Source organism: Globicephala melas, chromosome 7, assembly GCF_963455315.2.
Source record: "Globicephala melas chromosome 7, mGloMel1.2, whole genome shotgun sequence".
NCBI classification, from domain to species: Eukaryota; Metazoa; Chordata; class Mammalia; order Artiodactyla; family Delphinidae; genus Globicephala; species Globicephala melas.
Genome location: NC_083320.1, coordinates 51,243,729 through 51,265,258, shown reverse-complemented (window position 1 = coordinate 51,265,258; position 21,530 = coordinate 51,243,729). Strand labels below are relative to the sequence as shown.

The following is a 21,530-nucleotide window of genomic DNA, read 5'->3' as shown; positions in this document are numbered from 1 at the left end:
GACTATACTACAAAGCTAGAGTAATCAAGACAGTATGGTACTGGCACAAAAACAGAAATATAGATCAATGGCACAGGATAGAAAGCCCAGAGATAAACCCACACACCAATGGTCAATTAATCTATGACAAAGGAGGCAAGGATACACAATGAAGAAAAGACAGTCTTTTCAATAAGGGGTGCTGGGAAAACTGGACAGCTACATGTAAATGAACGAAATTAGAACACTCCCTAACACCACACACAAAAATAAACTCAAAATGGATTAGAGACCTAAATGTAAGAGTGGACACTATAAAACTCTTAGAGGAAAATATAGGAAGAACACAGTTTGACATAAATCACAGCAAGATCTTTTTTGATCCACCTCCTAGAGTAATGGAAATAAAACCAAAAATAAACAAATGGGACCTAATGAAACTTAAAAGCTTTTGCAAAGCAAAGGAAACTACAAAGAAGACAAAAAGACAACCCTCAGAATGGGAGAAAATATTTGCAAATGAAGCAACTGACAAAGGATTAATCTCCAAAACATACAAGCAACTCATGCAGCTCAATATCAAAAAAACAAACAACCCAATCCAAAAATGGGCAGAAGACCTAAACAGACATTTCTCCAAAGAAGATATACAGATTGCCAACAAACACATGAAAGAATGCTCAACATCATTAATCATTAGAGAAATGCAAATCAAAACTACAATGAGGTATCACCTCACACCAGTCAGAATGGCCATCATCAAAAAATCTGCAAACAATAAATGCTGGAGAGTGTGTGGAGAAAAGGGAACCCTCTTGCACTGTTGGTGGGAATGTTAATTGATTCAGCCACTATGGAGAATAGTATGGAGGCACCTTAAAAAACTATAAATAGAACTATCATACAAGCCAGCAATCCCACTACTAGGCATATACCCTGAGAAAACCATAATTCAAAAGGAGTCATGTACCACAATGTTCATTGCAGCCCTATTTACAATAGCCAGGTCATGGAAGCAAGCTAAATGCCCATCGACAGATGAATGGATAAGGAAGATGTGGTACACATATACAATGGAATATTACTCAGCCTTAAAAAGGAATGAAATTGGGTCATTTGTTGAGATGTGGATGGATCTAGAGACTGTCATACAGAGTGAAGTAAGTCAGAAAGAGAAAAACAAATTTTGTATATTAACGCATATATGTGGAACCTAGAAAAATGGTACAGGTGAACCAGCTTGCAGGGTAGAAATTGAGATACTGATATAGAGAACAAATGTATGGACACCAAGGGGGGAAAGCGGCGGGGGGGGGGTCGGGGTGGGAGTGTGGTGTGATGAATTGGGAGACTGGGATTGACATGGATACACTAACATGTATAAAATGGATAAATAATAAGAACCTGCTGTGTAAAAAAATAGATAAAATAAAATGCAAAAATTCAAAAAAATGAAGAAAACACTGGTAAAAAAGAAGATGGTCTATCTTAGTGCATGTTCCTTTTGAACTGGAAAACAATTTCTATTCTACAGTTGTTGGATGGAGTGTCCTACAATTACTAATTAAGTCAAGTTGTCAACAATGTTTAGGTCTTTTATATCCTGAACATACTTTCTATTTGTCCTATCAATTGCTGAGAGAGGAGTATTGATCTCCAACCATAATTGTGAATTTTTTCCTTTCTTTCTATCAATTTTTACTTTATGTATTTTGAAGGTCTGTTGCTAGATACATACACATGTAGGATTATAATGTTTTCCTGGAGAATTGACCTTTTTATCGTTATGTAATGCTCCTCTTTATCTCTGCTAATATTTATTATTCTAAAGTCTACTTTGTCAGTTATAAACATAGCTACTCAGCTTTCTTTTGATTAGTATTTTCATAGTATATATTTTCCCATCTCTTTACTTTTAACTTATCTGTGTTCTATATTTAGAATGGGTTTCTGTGCTTCCCTGGTGGTGCAGTGGTTAAAAATTCGCCTTCCAATGCAGGGGACACGGGTTCGAGCCCTGGTCCGGGAAGATCCCACATGCCGTGGAGCAACTAAGCCCACGCGCCACAACTACTGAGCCTGTGCTCTAGAGTCTGCGAGCCACAACTACTGAGCCTGCATGCCACAACTACTGAAGCCCGCGTGCCTAGAGCCTGCGCTCCACAACAAGAGAAGCCACCACAATGAGAAGCCCGTGCACTGCAATGAAGAGTAGCCCCCGCTCGCTGCAAATAGAGAAAAGCCTGCACGCAGCAATGAAGACCCAATGCGGCCATAAATAAAATAAAAATAAATAAATAAATTCATTTTTTTTAAAAAAACGTGTTTTAAAAAAAAAAATGGGTTTCTTGGAGACAGCATATAGTTGAGTCTTGCTTTCTTAGCCAACCTGACATTCTGGCCTTTTAGAGGATGTGTTTATTTCATTTACATTTAATATAATTATTTCGTGGTTAGATCAAACTCTTTCTTGCTAGCTGTTTTCTAATGTTTTATCCATTCTTTGTTTCTTTTTTCCTTTTTCTGCCTTCTTTTGAATTCAGAGTGTTGTTTTTATTCCAGTTTATTTCTACTATGGGCTTTTACCTTTTTATAAAAAGGTCTGTGGTTGCTATATGTTTTAAAATATATGTTTAATTAAACAAGATCTACCTTAAAACCATATTACATCACTTCAAATGTAGTGTAAGGACCTTAAAATAGTATATGCCCAATATTTAAAAAAGAATATATACAATGTATATGTATAACTTAATCACTTTGCTGTACAGCAGAAATTAACACAACATTGTAAATCAACTATACTTCAATAAACGTATTGAAAAAAATAGTATATGCCCAACTGCTCCCTCGCATCTGCTTTTGTCAGACTTATGTTTACATTTGCAATAAATATATAATACATTACTACTGTTTTTGCTTTAGATAGTTATCTCTTGAAGGAACTAAAATAAGAAAAATTAATTTTATATTACCTTGTTTTACTCCATTTCCCATACTCTTCATTTCTTGATGTAGATCCAGGTTTATGGTTGGTCTCATATTCCTTTTTGCCCGAGGAACTTCCTGAATTCTGAATGTATTTTGAAGGTAGAGCCAATGAGGTTTCCAGACGTATTGGATATAGCCTTTGAGAGAAAGCAAAGTCAAGTATGACCTCAAGGCTGATAAATCAAAATAACAGCACCAAATAATTTTTCAAAAGTGCATTTAGGGGGACTTCCCTGGTGGTCCAATGGGTAAGACTCCAAGCTCCCATTGCAGGGGTCCCGGGTTTGAACCCTGGTCGGCGAACTAGATCCCAAATGCATACCACAAGCTAAGAAGCCCACGTGCCACAACTAAGACAGGGCACAGCCTAATACTTTTTAAAAATTAAAAAGAAAACTTAAAAAAATGCATTTAGGAAGAGATACTAGTGTGAAAACAAATTCAACTCTAAAAGAATACAACTTGATACACCTAATGTATTTTATAATCCGATATCTGCCATGGATTTTTCTGCCTCTCAAAGTTCCAATTTCAAAGACATGTAGAAGTTCTGATGGGGGGGAACTATAGATCCTGTTTGTGTGACTCCTATATAAATATATGCCTACTTTCTTTCCTCCTTGTCAACCTGGATGCAAAACTCAATCCCTTCACTAGTTTCAACAGGAAATCTACTCCTCCCACATTTACCAGGTTTCCTCATCTTTCTTTCACTTTCTCATGTGGTCTTTGTTCCCTCTCTATGAAATTGCTTCCTGTGAATTTTGAATTCCTCTTATTTTGTGTAGAATATAAGGATCTCCTACACTCAGCATTATATACACGATACTGCTTAGGGAGGTTATCAGAATAAAGGAGGCTTCAGGAGCTGCCTTTCTTAGAAATTTAGGTATATAAATACACCTTACTGTTCCAAGTAAAGTTCACCTGGAATTTGCAGGCAGGAGGTTTATCAGAAGTGCTCTTGAAGACAGAAGTGCTCTTTGAAGGAGCAAGGAAGCTAGATTAAGTAAAGGTAGAATTTGAAATGAGATACAGTTGAAACAGTAGTCTCAGAGAATGCCACAGAGATCCCTCAAGAATGAGATGATCCTACAAAGATGTCCCACATTAAGGAATGTACCCTACAACAATCAATTCATCAGATATGGCTGCCCCCAGGAACTAGAGCTGAGACTTGAGCATGGCAGTTTCCTTCAGCTGAGGGCAATTCCCAGAGTTGGATGCAACTGCAAGTAATCAGTAGTCAATACTCCCAGCATCTGGGACCATGAAGCCTTAACCAGGAAGGGGAATCTAGGAGGTCTCCAAATGCATCCACTACAGTCCATCCCATGCCATTTAGTTCCACTTGCTTTGTACAGCATATCCCCTCCACAAGGAAACAACTCCTTCAGGATTACAATTCTCCTCCTTTCCTCGGAAAGTTTTTAGAGGAAGTTTAGTGGGACAACTAGTGTCAGCCTCCTCCCTTTCTCCTTCCTCCCCCACTCTCAGCTGCCCTCACCCCTCCAACTATTCTCTAGGCTGCACCTGATATTTATAGTCTCCCTCATCTATTAACCTCGTCTACTAGAGTTCACCCACCCTTGACAATCAATGGGTAGTCAGCTGGTCTCCAGCACTTGGTGGATGACCCAGGCCCCTTTCCCTGAGGGGGTCTGGGCCCATAGTTGCTGTGCCCTTTTCAGGTTGTGGCTTCTGCACATGTCCATTTACCATTAAAATTGGTTAGAGCAATACCAAGAACCCCCTTCCCTTCAGCCTCTTCTCTAAGCAGATCACTTGTGTGCCAAATGTATTATATTTAATGTGCCATTAAACACCTACAGGATGTAGAGTTGTGGGGATGGGAAGAACAAGTTCCCCAAATGGGTTATTGGAAGTGATAATAAGCATAGTCCCTTCTCCTTGCAACCCTTAGTTCCCAGATCCACATATTTTCCCTTGGGGAATACAGCAGCACATAATGGTTGATGATTTAGGGTGTGCTCTTGATTCTGTAGGATGAAGGTATATACCACATTCTTGCACAGTATAATTTCCAACTTTCCACCTTAGGTGTATACCTTCAAAAAGCCATTCCATCACTATCAGGCCGGCAGAATCAGGGTGGTAAAATGTGATAGGACCAGTGAATCTCATGGTCAGATGCCTACTGTTACACCTCATTTGATGTAAAGTGCATTGCTTGGGCCAATGAAATTTATGTAGGATCACATATTGGTAGATCAAACATTTTGTTTGCTCATGGATAATGGTGCAGCCTATGAGTCTAATGAGCAGGAAAGGCAATCATATAGAGAACACCACTCAAAATAAATTTCTCCCTCTCGAGATTTCACAGACACAGTGTAATCAACTTTGTCTAGTTGGTCCCCTCAAGGTACCGTGCCATATTAGAGGGCAGCATTAGTCTTGCTGCTGGTAGGTTAGATGATTGGCAGCAGCACTATTAGGTCTGCTCTGGAGTGCCCACATTGTTGGGCTCATGCACAGCCTCCATCCCTGTCTCCATAGTTTCTCCTGTATAAACCCTTTGTGCAACACTGCAATGACTTTCAACAAAGACTGGCTAAGTTATTCTACATGGTCATTTAGTGCCCCTTCAACAGATTCTCTCTGGTGGGCATTTTGATGTGAATCAAAGATATCCACATTTTATGCTCGTGTTTATATGTCAATTCAAATGCCTCTTCTCGAAAACTCTCACTCTTCTTTCTCCATCCAAGCCCCTGAAAAATTAACCAAACTGTTTGTCACTGCTAATGAGTCCACGTATAATCTTATATCAACCTGCTTCTCTTTTGACACAAAATAAATAACCATGCACACACCCAAACCTCTGCCAATGGTGAGACTGTCCCTCACTGCTGTCCTTCAAGGCTACCCTGAGTGAGGCTTTTGGGCGAAAGTCCAAATTGTGTATCAGTTGTCTACTGTTGTGTAACAAACTACCCCAAAACCAAGTGGTTTAAAACAACAACAGTTTATTATTTCTTAAAGTGAGATGACAAACATGGCCAAGGATGGAGACAAATGAAATGGAATGAAGGTGAGTCATAAAATGAGTATGTCTAGTACAGTGATTGTGATACCATCATCAACAAAAAATGGCAGGACGTGGGATAGAGACTGAGCTAGACAATGAAGTTTTCAATAAACATAGGAGATAAAAGAGAAAATCTTCATGCTTCCTACTAAACAAAACCAGAATTCCTCACCTTTGTCTTCAGGCCTCTCCTCACTTTAGACTTTCTTTTCCTGTTAAATATTCTCCTCTGGTGCCAAATTTTAAGACCCTATCAGAAACCATTGTGAGGAAACGGCCTTCTACCTACTGCCTTCATGTTATTCCTTCATCCTGGAGTTTCCCTCCTACCCCATCACACTCCAACCCTTTATGAAATACTTAATTACTTTTTCTGATCCAACTCAAATTCTTTTTCCGAAGTAAGCGAGGACATATGTAAACAAACGGAGCCTCCATGAAGAAACTCCTGTCAAGAATAAACCTTCCCTCCCCTGAACCCACTGAAATCCTTAAAAGCAGTGTCCAACCCTTACTGACCTTTATACTGCTGCACAAAGCACGTACAGGTGTTTACGGTTTAATAATTGAATGACTCAGCACCTTCATGCTTAGGCCATACAGCCTTGTATGATACTTTGGAGTCATTTATCATTTCTATAAGTTAAAATCTCTTTGAAGTCAGAGACCAGGTCATAATTTTGATTTTCCTAGCATGTAGCAAAATGTCATGACACTTAGTATCAAAATGTTTAAGTTAATTTGTTATGGGAATTACTGCTAATCAAGGACACGTGAAAAGGGAAGGTGCTCTGTTATAAGAACAGCCTCAGTGGTTTCCATGAATCCACTTTTGAAGGTGGAATGGCCCTTTAGAGATGTCTTGAGAATCAAGGTAAGCGGGACGAATCTTTGCATTCTGTATGACCCAGGCATTGAATGTGTGCTGCATCCCAGGAAGAGTGCATAACTTTGAGTGAAGCCGCTTCCTTGAGCCAGGGGCAATTCCTGAAGAAGAACACAGCTGTGAGCTGTCAGCATCCAAAATTCCAGTCAACTTGGAGAGAACTTGGTTCTAGAAGGGGATGTGGGTGGTACACAACAGCATCAAATACAGCATCCTGAGGGGGAAATGGAGCCTCTTGTTCACCTTCTGAGGTATAGGTGAAAAAACAGGACTGAACTTACTTTTGGCACCTAAGCCTCAAACTCCTCTGTGAGCCCAAACAACTCTTTTTTTTTTTCCTTTGAGGATTTAAATTGGCACCTGAGCTATTTATTTCTGATTCTGCCCTGTCACTTGGATACTGGGAAGGTTTTTCACACTCACCTACACAGTGCCAGTCACTCGTGCCAATACCGCTGCTGCCCCCACCTAATCAGGCAGGGTCTTCCTGCATCAGCAGCCATCTCTGTGGCATATTGCTTTCTGGGTGTTATACAGTTGTCCCTAGACGGAAGATCACAGCTTTAGAGAATATGGCCCTGAAAAAAATATTCCCACCAGCGTCCTCTATCATCTTTTCCACTCTCAGAATCAAGGCTGACTTTTGGGTTAATGACTTCTACATACAAGGAAGGAGCTGCTTTCAGTGCTTACATGCATGATCTCTTCCTCCTACAAGAAGAAGGAGCCAGAGTATCTATTGGGCAATTTTGCTTGCAGGGATTAGTTGTCTCCTTGGTTCCTCCTTGTTTTCTGCTCTTAGTTTCTGGATGGCTAAGGAAAGTCTCCCCTAGCAAGTGTTGTTTGCTTGGAAATACCCATCTTTTCTATAACAAAATTTTAAAAGGGGTGGGGGGAGAAAGATACTTCCACCTGGCAACCTATGCATTAAAAATGTACCATATAGCTCCTAAGTTAAAGGTGGATGGTTCCAGCTGTTCTCTCTGAGATCAGACTTCATACACTAAGTTAATGGACACAGTCTCTCACCAGGTTTTCTGAGAGGGAAGTTGATTTTACTGTTAAACCAGCAACATCGGCTGCAACTCCCCAAGTCTCTACTAAGGTCTCCAGTTCAAGTCTGCCATTTGGTTGGGTTCCATCAAGACAGGATCTGTCACCTTTCTCTCTCCTCTTCTTGTATAAATCTTTACTAACAAGGCGAATTTAGATCTCCCATTCTAAAGCTTCTCCAATAATGCCTTACTGTATGTCGCTCTTGTAATAACATGCTTTGACTGAATCTGATTTTCCAAACTGTTCAATAGCACTTTGTCATATGGCTCATTGCAAAAGACTCTCTAGCATTAACACATTTCCAGAGAACTTTTCTCCTTCCTGTTGGTACATGGTAGGGGAGCAGATGTACCAGTCTCTGTAACTTTCCACATTATCAAGTACACCTGTCGATGCTGTCAAGTATTTCATCACAGAGGTGAAGCTCTGGCAGGACTGAGATCATGTGTACCTCCTAATGCCAAGCCTGTAAATTTTCTTTTAATCTCCCTCACATCTCTGCCTCTGAAGCCTGCCACTATTGCAACACAGCATGCTCTCTTCAAACTCACAATCCCGCTGTCTGTTCCCTCAAATTGGACTGCTTGAGAATGCAAGCTAGTATATGGTTAACAAATTAGCAGCCTCTGCTGGGGATTCCAAAGCTTGCTGGTAACTGATTCAACGGTAGATGTCCTACATCTGGGGGACTCTGTCTCAACAAATGGAGCTTGGTAGGGGACTTTGGTCAGGCAAAATCACGATGGCCATGTACACACTTCCCCTTCCAAACAGAATGTTATATTTTAGAGTCTGTTGAGGTAAACTTCAAAAAAAAATCCTCATTTGAAACTTGGGTTGGTTTTGGCTTATGTAATGGTATGATAACTTCCTTTTTGCTTAAAATATTCAATCTTGAACAGTGTATCCCTATACAAAACCTGAAAATTTGACCTAAGAGCAGATCTCTACTTTGGGTTCCCTATGAGACTGTTTAAAATTCTCAGAAGGGCTGTTGTTCAACTGAAAATAGAGATGCCGTGAGGCACATCCTAAAAATCCATAGAAGGCTTTTGAAAGGGTCTCTGAGAAATCACCTTAAATCTTTCTATGTCTTAAGAAAGGATTTTACAGTTATACATTTTACTTCATATTTACCCTAAGACCATGTTTCCTGACAGCACCCTGGATTTACTCTTTGCCCTGAGGCTCTTTTTTACTTTTGAGAGTCTTCTTCTGGGAGAGACTAGAGATGAGAATTGGTTTTATTTTTAAACCTAGCAAAGCAAGGGCCATTTTCACTTGTTCTACATTCTGCTTGAAAATGGAATAGTTTCTATTTTAACTCATATCTCTTTATCTTCATTTTATGATAGTAGCTAGAAAACCTTAATTGTCACTTTCAACATTTAGCCAGAAATATCCTTATCCAGATCAATTAGTTCACTAGGTGCAGTTCTATATTCTGCAGTGATAGTTTTCATAAACTTCCCACCACTACATATCCAAGGTCTTCTATCTTCCAGCCCCCAATAACATTTCACTCACTCTCCTTCAAGCCTTCACTGACAGTCACTTTGATGCTCACTGGTCCTGGTAACACCCTACTTCCAGGTAACAAAACCTGTTACTTTTGCTACATAGCAAATCCACCTAAAACCTACTTATATAAAACATTCATTTCATTTTGCTCATGATTTTGTCTGACAGGAATTTTAGGAAGGGTTCAGCCGGGCAAATCCTGCCTGGAGTCTTTCATGCAGTTGTTGTCAAATGCTGGCCAGGGCTACGGTCATCTGAAGGCTCAGCTGGGCTGGATGTCCAAGAAGGCTCCCTCTCATGGCTGGCAGTCGACACTAGCCGTCAACTGGGAGCTGAGCTCTGCTGTCCACTGAAGCACATACAGGTGGCCCCAACATCTGGCTTAGTTTCCTCACATCTTGGAAGCTTTGGGTAATTGGAATTCTAACACAGCAACTCAGGGCTTCAAGTGTGAGTGTTCACTGAGGTTGGATGAGTTTCTGTAAATGCACTTTTTACATATCATACAAAGTTACAGACAGGAAAAAGGCCTTAAAAGCCTTCATTATTGTCCCTTTAACACCCCTACCTAACAAGTTACCATATTTACAAGTAGAAATATCTTCTGAGAAATGTCAGGCATCTTGTTTGAATCCCCTGAAACAAAACAATTTCTGTGATGCACGTAGAGTTATGCCAAGAAGTCCATCTGCCAGCCAGAATTTCATCCTTTAAATACCTTGTTATGGCAGCACAAAAGAACACAATGAGCTTTGTTTAGAGTGTCAGTCTTCCATCTCTGGGCTAAAAGGATTAGGTCTAAATTGCACATCATTACATAAGACCACATGAAAATGTTTGCTTCTTTTGTCCTTAAAAGTACTTCATGGTGTTTTATAAAAAGCCAAAAAAAATGTTAATTGAACTAAAGAAATCTATTCATAAGGTCATAAGCAGTAGATTTGCCAGGCATTCTAATTTATGTTATTATTTGTTTAACAGACAAAAGTCAGGGGAATTTTCAAATATAATCATTTGTTGGATATGACAGGGGGTTGAGGAGAGCTCATAAAGCATGATGATTCAAAGGAAGCAATTTGGAGTCAGATCTGGTTTTAGCCTCTCTGGTTACTAAGTATGACTAGAAAATTTACTTAACCTCTCTGTGGCTCATTTCCCTCATTTGTAACATGGAGATAAAAGTATTCAACTTCTAAGGTTGTTTTAAGGGTTAAATGAAATAACACATGTAATTTACTTACCAGGGCTTGGCACACAGTAGATGTATAGTTAACAAGTCAGATAAGAGTGAGCATACACTTTCAATAGGTTGTGTGTGTGTGTGTGTGTGTGTGTGTGAGTGTGTGTGTGAGTGTGTGTATGAAAGAGAGAGAGGGAGAAGGGAGAAGTGGAGAAGGAGAGGGAGGCAGGAAGGCAGAGAGAGAGAATGAGGGAAATTGAGGGAGAGGGAGAGAGAATATTTTGGGAAGGGCAGATAGATAACATTGTTGGAAATGCAGTATACATGTGATGGTGATTTGTTAATGCTAACTTACTTGTTGAAGAGATTTTGAAGATGTTGGAATGGAAAAGGAATGGAATGTCAGGAAGTATTTGGAGATTATCTGACTTTGAGAGAGTCACTTGTCTCCTGTACACAGGACAAAGCAGGAAGTTGGAAACATTTCTCACCTCCTCCTCCCCCTTCTGTTCTCATGTTAGTTCTAATTTTGCACCCAGCCCCTCTCCCGGCACTTCTATGCACCTGTGGTCAGAGGTTGTCCTTTGAACAAGACTCAGCTGTCCACTAGGTGAAACAGTTGGAAAGCCACTAGGCCATTACAATGTCACTGTAAATAACTTAGAGGTATTTTCATATTATTATGGGAGAAAAGCCCAGTCTAATATACAAACAAAAGCGAACTTTCCTAAGGAACAAGAGTTGTGGAAGGAGTGAAAGAAAGATTCTGAGGTAGGCAAAGCCTTTCCTTGCTTTTCAGATGAACTGATGAGGTCATTCCTGTTTTAATCTGTTGAGTTAGGCCATTTGGAAGAAATGCACTCTGCAATATAATGCGGTAATCTTGCCATTATAATTAGAATAATAAGTTCCATTGCTTAGGCTTATTTCTATAGTGGTTTTGCTCAAAAAGTAATATTCAGCTTAGCCATGTAAGTAAAAAAAAAAAAAGGGTATCAGTGGCCAATTTCCAGGTTTTTCAAAAAAAAATAGAATTTTTATTTTACCTTAATACAGGTCTGTTCAAAAGCAATTCTGTTAACACCCTTCAAATAACCTTTTAAAATATTACTTATGAATCTATGCACCTTGATAAAATGTTTCCTGTTTCTCATTTCCCCAAGGCTAAAGTGACACAATTATTAGCTTTTGATAGGGTTAAACAATAACTACCCATGCTTACCTTTGTGAAAGAATGGAAAATAAATATACCTTGAAGCATTGTAATGGTTGAAAAGATTCCCATACTTCAGTTCCTTCTTATGTTTCTTTTTCCTAGAAGAGCACAGAGAGATTTAAATGAATCTTTTAAATAATTTTTTTCTCTACTTCTCATGCTGAGTAAAGTCCTTTCTATCTCTAAATGTTAACAATATCATCCTTTTTAATGGGGACCCTCTTTAGTCCTGTGTAGTAGTAGTTATAGTATACCAGGAACATTCTATCAATCGATGCTGGGGATATACCAGTAAACACAACGGATACAAATTCCTGCTTTCATAGAGTCTATGGTCTAGTGGGGGGAGACAGAAAATGAACACTGTAAGTATCGAATGTGGCAATAAATGATAGAAAATTAAAGCAGGAAGGGAATAGGGGAGTGTCAGTGGGGTTGGGCAGGGGTTGTGGTTTCAGATAGGGTGGTCAGAGAAAGGTTCTTGAGAAGATGACATTTAAGGAAAGATGTGAAGGAAGTAGAGGAGATGCTGTGTTTTAAAGAATAGTTGGCAGGCCAAGTAGAGTCAGTTAAGGGGAGAACAGTAAGACATGAGAGGTAAGAGGGGCCCAGTCTGGTAGTCTATTGTAAGTTTCCCAGGTCAGTTCTTTCTTACTGGAAGCTTAACTAGAATCCTGGATTATGGAAACCTTACCCTTCTGATGGGAATTTAGGCAGTTCCTTATACTGTCCTCAACTTAGCTCCAAAAATGAGAACTCAGAAATATTCAGTTTGACTGACTGTACTCTGCTAAACTTTTATTTCTATTTTTAGTCAATGCTTATAAAATACTTTATTTTGTAAAATATTTCATCATGACTGTCCGTAAAAATTATTTTGCAGAATCCTCATTAACCTGTGTCATATGAGATTTAGTATCTTGTTTGCAAATGTATAAGCTGTAGAAGGATTACCTGTGACTTCTATATTTTTTGTGTGAGAGCATTGATTTTATTTTTATTTAAATTTTAGTATTTCCCATGATGAATCATTTTTCAACATTATATTGAATTAGAAATAAAGGTACTCAAAAGTTACTAATAAATGCTATATATCATGCTATGTTTTGTGTTGCTTGAATTGGTAGCACTGAACTTTGAGGACTTTCTCAGAGTTACGGAAGGGAAATAACTCTGTGACTTAGACTGTTATAGAATTTGTGATGAGGAATTCACACTTCCCAGTAGCTTATGCAGCACTGTTTTCACATTACATCCATCCAATCTTCTGTGAAGAGAAACACTAGATTGATGTTTTCCAGAGTATTTCTGTTACCCTCCAGAGTTAGGTACTTTTAAACAAATATTGTCTTTTCAGTTTGTTTGCACATTTCATAGGTAATTTCATAGGTAATTTCCCCTGTGCCAGAATTTGCTATTTCAAGATATTGAGGCAAACAAGACTGCTAGAAATAAAAAACAAGGGAGGCACTTCCATGTACCAAGCATATGATGGTAAATATCTCCTCGAGTAGCTGAATCCAATCCCTCCAAAGAAGGTTGGTTCATTTGGCCTCTTAGAATAATGCTGAACTTTTTCCTAGCAGAGATATGGCGTGGTACTCGATTGAGGAAGCTGCACAGTGCATTTGGTCAAGACCTAAGGTTAAACCTGCCTTTTAAGCTGGAGAGGATCAGATGGAGTCTTTATGGCCACTCTGGATGGACTGTGTTTACACTGTGAATACTGAAAAGCATGCATTTCCTCTCAAATACTAGGATCTGCAGCTGCTGGTTAAAAATACATCCAATTGGATGCCAAAAGCTGAAGCAATGGTCCATACATTTTAAGAATATAAGAAGAAAAGCTTGTGATTCTTTTATAATTGCATTGCCCATAATAAAATGTCTTAGAAAAGATTCTTGCAGAATTTCTGCTTCTCTATGCATTTGGTTAAATTAAATCAATCTGTTTAACATGAATGAATTTTTCAGAAAGATAAAGAGACTTTTAACTTTTCAAAATAATTGTGCGTTTTTCTTTGTTAGTGAAAAAGGCATACAAAAGCTCTAAATATTAGACATATTAGATGATAAATGAGGTTTTGGGTTTTTTTTGTTTTGTTTTGTTTTGTTTTTTGCGGTACATGGGCCTCTCACTACTGTGGCCCCTTCCGTTGCGGAGCGCAGGCTCAGCGGCCATGGCTCACGGGCCCAGCCACTCTACGGCATGTGGGATCTTCCCGGACCGGGGCATGAACCCGTGTCCCCTGCATCGGCAGGCAGACTCTCAACCACTGAGCCACCAGGGAAGCCCATAAATGAGGTTTTATCTATAAAAAAAGGAAGAAGAGTAATTTTATATTATATGCCTCAAGAGCCTTTTTTTAACATTACTTTAGATTTTTATGTAAGGATTACATAGGATTTTGGAAATCCTAAATCTGAAAAGGACCTTGAAAGTTACTTAGTTCAGAAATGCTAACAACAACAACAATGATGTTAATAATATAGCTAACCTTTGAGCACTTACCATTTGCTGGGCACTGTTTTAAGAAGCTTTACATATGTAATCGTAGTCAATCTTCAAAATAACCCTATGATGTAAATATTATTAACTTCATTTGACAGATAAGGGAACTGAGACACAAAATGTTTAACAAATCTGCCTGAGGTCATGGAGCTAGCAAGTGGAAGAGTCAGAAAGCTGAAGAAACACTTATAAAATTATCCCAGCCAGTTCTGTCCATGGAAAGTGTACACAGCTGTCAAGGAATGTGATCTGAAGGTGCCAGAAGGTCTACCCAAATACATCACCTTCAACAGTTTACGACGCTGCCTCAAGTTCTCACCAACCGAGAAAGTGCTTTGTGTGAAGATAATCCCTCCAAAAGGTTATATTTTAAAAAATATTACCTAAGAATTGCCCATTAATGATAGCACGACCAGATTGACACATTTTAGGGAGAATTGGATGATACAAGGAAAAACGAAAAGAGCTGTTGAAAGTAAACACCATAACAGACACTCTTGGTAAATCTTGGCAAAATGGCGGGGGTGGGGGGTGGGGGGTGGGAATGAAGACAAAATTCATCCAATTTGGCTTTAGTTGGATATGGAAATTATCTATCTTAAAATATCTTCTCATTTGGGAGACACAGTCATACTTGATAGTTAAAACTTTACTATTTGCACTGCTAAAGTTTGATTAACAGCAAAAATTATCTCTGTATAACATATTTTCCTTACCACTTGCTTTTTTGAACAGAGATTCTTAAATAAGGGTCCCACATACAGCCCCTATTAATATATTAAATTTCAAGTATGTATGGAAGAATGCAAAGCACCCTAAGAAGATTATCCAAAGAGTTCATCAGATTCTCACAAGTACAGTTTGTCCTCCATATCTGTGGGTTCTGCATCCACTGATGCAACCAGCCACAGATCAAAAGTATTTGAAGAAAAAAATTCCAGAAAGTTCCAAAAAGCAAAACTTGAATTTGCTATGTGCCTGGCAACTATTTACACAGCATTTACATTGTACTTCCAACTATTTCCATAGTATTTATATTGTATTAGGTATTATAAGTAATCTAGAGAAGATTTAAACTATACAGAAAGATGTGCATAGGTTGTGTGTAAATACTATGCCATTTTACATAAGGGACTTAAGCATCCATGGAGTTTGTTATTCTCGGTGGGGGGTGGGGGGTAGGGGGCTGGAACAAATCCCCCCAAGGACGGCTGTATATATGAATCACCCAAAATAGTTAAATCAGCACAAAATTAACCTACCCCAGCGGCACTTCCTACCTATCACCTAAAATTAATGCCTGCTGGAGCTGGTCTTTAACAACGCAGAGACTATAGCATACAACTGTTTTGAATTACGTATCTTAGTCAGCATCCAGGGCTACATTCAAGCTGATGTTGTAGAAAGCAAAATATGGTATGCAAAACGGTAGGCAGAATAACATTACATACCACTGGTTTGCTAGAATTATCTTTCGCCTTTTCACTGTGTTGCTGCAACAATAAATGCAACTCTTCAGGACTGGGGTTTTAGGTAAATAATGCAACAAGGAAGTGCGACAGGTAGGTCAATGAAAGTTCCTAGCAAAGGGTTAGGCAAATAGAATGGGCAGTCAATTAATTAAAATGCTTTTCAAAATGAACAAACTGACTGGCTTTCTTGGTGAGCTATTACCAGGTTCTTTTGAGTTCTTAAAACATTTTCTTTACTCTCTGTTTCACAACAAACGTGGGCCAATTGCTGTGAGTTAATTGAAAAGGATTGTTTCCTAGTTGCCAAGAAACGGCGCTTTCTTACATTATGCAGGCCATTATGTGCACAGATCAAGCTTCCTGATTTTTCTTTCAGGGTTTAAGAATATTGGCTGCTGTGATTTAGTTGTCCCTTGAGCAGAGGAGCGCAAGTCAAGAAGGATTTCAGGGGTATTGTTCCATTTCAATTTACCAGGTAAGATTTGGATTTATTTGAAAGTGCTATCTTCTCCCTTATGCTTAACTTTTCCTAAATCACTTAAATGCTTTTGAGTGAATGGGTGAATATGAAACGATGACTTTACCTGGGATAGCTTCAAGTAAAATCGTGCTAAATTGATTTTCTTCCAGCTGAAGTTTCTGAGGGAAAAAAATTTTTTTAAAGAGGTAGCCCTAATAATTGAGGTCTGTGAGACAGCCTCTAGAGTTTGTTTCTCATTGTTTTCAGAGTAGTAGATACAGGTAAACCAAGAAGTTGTGAGTGTATTTAGGGTTGAAATTCTAAAATCATTGCTATGGAAGCAAATATCATGATTTCTTGTTTGGAGAAAAGATTTCAAATCTGACTGGTTCCAGCTGAGAAATGGACTTTATATTTGTTAACTTCAAAAGGAAGACTTGTTGATCTTATGTATAACTTTGTTACCTGTCTCTCTTAAAAACAAAGCCTCTCTGTTGGCTATTTTCCTCATGATTTTATCTTAGAGATGAAGATAAAATCAGGGTCCTGTACTCAGTGTAGCTTACTAATACATATGATACAAACAAAAAATGCACGCTTCTTTCTCAGGAAGGAAAATATCATTTATTGATTCAAGGTTAGCTGCTCCCAGGCAAAGTAGTGCTCGCTGTGGATAATAATGTGGGGTAAGTGTTTGACGAGGACCCTGTGTATTGAGTTTGTTGAGTCAATTCATCCTCCCACTCTTAGAGTTCACACTTTCACAGGGTTAGGTTGAACTCTGTAATCCTGTGAACTTACACTCACAACATCACACAGTTTACATAGACTATACGTTGAAAACAAGCTTTGTCAAATTTGCAGGGAACCTAGCTGAGCGCTGTTATTGATCCTCTCTTTCAAAGTCATATTTTACCTCCTCTCCTGCATGGCTCTGGATTTCCTAGGAATATATTTCCTTTACAAGGAAGATCATTGTAACGGATACAAGTCAGGTCAAACATTTGTCGTCTCATTAAGTAAGTTTCCATTTGTTCAGAGTTTGAAGACAACTGATTATAAAGATGACCTGTGCAATATGAACCCTAGCTGATGCTGGAAAGAAAGCATTGCAGCATGCCTTTAATGATAATATGATTTGGGTTTTCCACCAGTGAACCCATACTCTGGTTAGGAAACTATTTTGTGCAATAATGTGAATCACTATCAATGAAGGGATAGTTGAATATGACATTCAAACCATCCATTTATTTTTAACTTGTCAAATTGGAGTCTCCTTTCTTGAATTTCTATACATTTTAAACTAAAATAACAAATCACAGTATCATCAGTTATCACAAATTCATTACACTGTATTTTTTATTTACATAGTAGTAAAATTAAGCAGCCCATTTAAATAAATGCATGGTTTGTAGTTATGTATACTTGGTGTGACTTACTACCATTTTTGGAACAGTGTATTTCTTTCCAGGTAAGATGTAATTAAACAATTCCATTCTAGCTTACATTCCCTTTTTTACCTTGTCAAAAAGTTCTCTTTGCCCTGACAATATACTTTTGATATTATTGGTATTATGGTGCTTAAAATATCTATGCTGGTAAAATTTTTGCCTAGTCATTTTGTATTTATTGGAGCAGGGTGACAGGTGAATATGTAGAATGGGTAGAGTAGAGCAGAAGTCAGACTGATACAATATCTTACAGGCAGATTTCTTCCCACCTAGCTCACCAGTTCTTCTTTGTAAGTATAACAGAGTGTTTGTGACATTAATAAACTATTAAATATATTTAATAGTGTAACAATAAATCTTGTCTTTATTTCTGAATGGTATTTTTTAAATTAAATATTAACTGATACTGATTTGCTTCTCTGTGGATTAAGAATTTTACAAAAAGAATGATGTCCACCTAGGATGGGATGGGAATCAGTCTATAAAATTTTTGTTCAACCTTAATTAAGAAGAGACTGAATTGCACTGACAGTTTGTAGATCACAGTGACTAAAATACCATAAAATGATAAGACTTTGAAAGGCACTTATTGATTATTGAGTCTAATGGCTTTGAAACTTTATTTTGAGGAGTCCTACATATTCCCAAAAAGCATTATAACAGGTGAGCCTATGAAGGTAGGAGGAGTAGTTAGCTGGTGGTGTAGGGAAAACAAACTGTATTATCAATCAGCCCATGCTTTTCCAGTTTGTCTGCAAGAACACAGAGAGCCTAAGGGTATTTCACAAAGTCTTTGTGGAAATCAAGATACACTGCATTTATAGCATTACTCTGATCTACAATTCAAGGAACTCAGTCAAATATGAGATTAATTTGACATATCTCATACCATGCACTCAAGGTTTTTGACAGTCAATTCTTCTATTACAGGCACTCAGCATGTCTTTGATTGTTCTAGAATTATTTCAGGGATCCTTACTAAGTAGCTTATCAATTTTTTTTAACACCACCTATTTTTAAATTTTTTTGAAAATTGGGATTGTTTATTTTATGGTACAACTCAAAATAATTTCAAAGATTTCTAAAAATATTATTGTGCCTTTGATAATTTTCCCATACTCTTTTGATATGAAATTTACCTAACTTTAGAAATCCAGAATAATGTATAAAGTAATACAGTGCTTTCTTACTGTTACCTAAAAATGGTCTTTGTAATATTAGAAGATTGTCTAAACGGAGAAGATTATGCAAAATATTTCAGTAATTTTAATGGTTCTATTATTTATCTATACACAATCAGCACCACACTTTATCTTGTTCTGATAAGCCAGAGGAGACATTCCTTTTTTTTGCTCTTAATTTTGTTTTTAAACAAGGATTTTAAACTTCTCAACTGCAGTGATATGATTTTTGAATCACTCTTATAAGTTCCTTTTTCCATGTTTGCTTTTAAGTATTTCTTTCTGGGTTTTTTTTCATTCTTATCAATTTATTTGGCAGAGATTTAAAACAAAATTTGACAAAACAAGGTATTTTTGAGGAAACTAAATTTCTATTAGGAGAGGAAAACAGAATAACCCCCATGGAGAGCAATCAGTCAATGTCACAAAAATTACAAATGTCACTCCAGCAATTGCTACCTGTTTATAAAACTAAAGGATTGAAAACAATTTAAATGTCCATCAATAGAAAACTCATTATTTAAATTATGAAGTATTTATATAATAAAATAGTACGCATCCCTATAAAGGAATGAAGAAACTCTATATGTGTAGTTGAAGAATCTTCAAGATATGCCGTTAAATGAAAAAAATCAAAGTGCAGAACAAGTATGTGGTGTACAACCATTTATACTAAAAATATAATTTAAATATGTGATTTTATATTCATAAAATACCTTTGATAGAACACACAAGAAACTGGTAATGGTGGTTGTCTCTGAGAAGCGGAACAGAATAGCTGATTGTTCCAGTTATCTATAGCCCAGAACTTAGCAGCACAAAACAACATCTATTTTATCACACTCACAGATTCTGTGGGTCAAGAATTTGGTTAGGGGGGCTTCCCTGGTGGCGCAGTGGTTGAGAGTCCGCCCACCGATGCAGGGTACGCGGGTTCGTGCCCCGGTCCGGGAGGATCCCACGTGCCGCGGAGCAGCTGGGCCCGTGAGCCATGGCCGCTGGGCCTGCGCATCCGGAGCCTGTGCTCCAAAGAGGCCCGCATACCCAAAAAAAAAAAAAAAAAAAAAAAAGAATTTGTGTAGGGCACAGTGCAGGGGATGGGGGCAACTTATCTCTCTGGTCATTGATGTCTGGAGCTCCAGCTGTGAAGAACTGATTGGCAGCATGTGACTTGAATGGCCAGAGCCTGACACATCTGAAGACTCTTCACTCCCTGTCTGGCACCCAGGCTACCGACTCAGCTGGCACTGTTAACCAGGGTGCCTACAAGCAATCTCTCCAGGTGACTGGAGCTCCCTCACAGCATGGTGGCCTCAGAGTAATTAGACCTCCTATGTGGCAACTCAGGGCTCCAAGAGCAAGTGTTCCAACAAGCAAGGCACATGCTGCATGGCCTTTACAGCTAGCCTCCAAAATCATATCCACCGTCCTCTATTGGTTGAAGCAGTCATAAACCATATTTGGTTTACCCATTCATCTCTGGGTGTGCTTATAAGTATTTCTAAAACCTGAGAATACTGTCTATCTTTTCTTCCTTCCTTTTGAGCAGTTATTCTCAATTTGGCAATGTCTGAAGATATTTTTTGGTTGCACAACAGAGGGGGTGTGGTACTCCCAACATCTAGTGGGTAGAGGCCAGGGTTGCTGCTAAACGTCTCACAATGTACAGGGCACTCCCTAGAACAAAGAAGTATCAGATTCCAAACGTCAATAATGCTGAGACTGAGACTGGCTAAATACATGATTATGGGTTAGAGTTTTTGTTTTCAAAAATCTGAAATCTCATGTGCCTTCATTGCTTTTATTTATAATATTGGCCTACAGGATCACACCTAATTTTTAATTGAACCTTCTGGAATCTGCCTATGTAAAGTCTAGGAATCATGATCTAACTGGATTGTCCAGTTTTCCCTTCCTTGATTATTACCATAATAAATATGACAATGGTCACATTATCTTTAAACTCATGTCACATCCATATTACTAAATAGTGCTTTGTCTGAATGACTTGTACAATATTTCCCTCATTGCTTCTACTTATGAATAAAGAGGGACTCATTAAGGCAAGACAATAATATCATCTATTTAACTGTTGTGCTCCTGATTTCATGTCCAAAGTCACTCTTTAATAACCATTCATTCATTCTATAGATATTTATTGAGCACCTATCATGTTCCAGAAACTGTTTTAGTTAGGAATTCAGTAATGAATAAAATAAAAATCCCATTTTTGTTGTGATTACATTCTAGTGGAAATCAGAAGATCCAAAATCCCCCTTTCTTCAACCATTTTTGATCCTGGTCTATTACATGTTCAAAACAAAATAACAGAATCTGATGCATTATAACTATATAAATAGTTGCAAAAGTTTGGTCATACTTTTTTTTTTTTTTCCATGTAAACCCTCTGCTTCTTGGAGACTGCCAAGAACCTTTTCATTAATTTTTGAATTTCACTTTCTGGCAGATATCTCTGTTTTCAACTTGCTTGATGTATATTCTAGAGAAGACTGACTTTTGAAGTAAATTTTGAATGAAGGGAAATATAATGTTTGATGAGTTGAAATAATGTT

The 21,530-nt window shown here is 38.1% G+C and overlaps 1 long non-coding RNA gene across 3 annotated transcripts in view; it reads right to left on the bottom strand.

Moving 5' to 3' along the window:
* Nucleotides 1-21,530, bottom strand: part of LOC115849335 (uncharacterized) — a 209,005-nt gene that overhangs the window by 131,576 nt on the left and 55,899 nt on the right. The window contains exons 5-8 of one of the 3 annotated variants that reach the window (XR_009564590.2): nt 14,394-14,457; nt 11,888-11,979; nt 7,332-7,451; nt 2,955-3,107 (exon numbers count right to left, since the gene is read on the bottom strand). This is a non-coding gene — a long non-coding RNA (uncharacterized lncRNA). The remainder of the gene's footprint in view (nt 1-2,954; nt 3,108-7,331; nt 7,452-11,887; nt 11,980-14,393; nt 14,458-21,530) is intronic. The other 2 variants (XR_009564588.2, XR_009564589.2) reach the window with 2 other exon arrangements.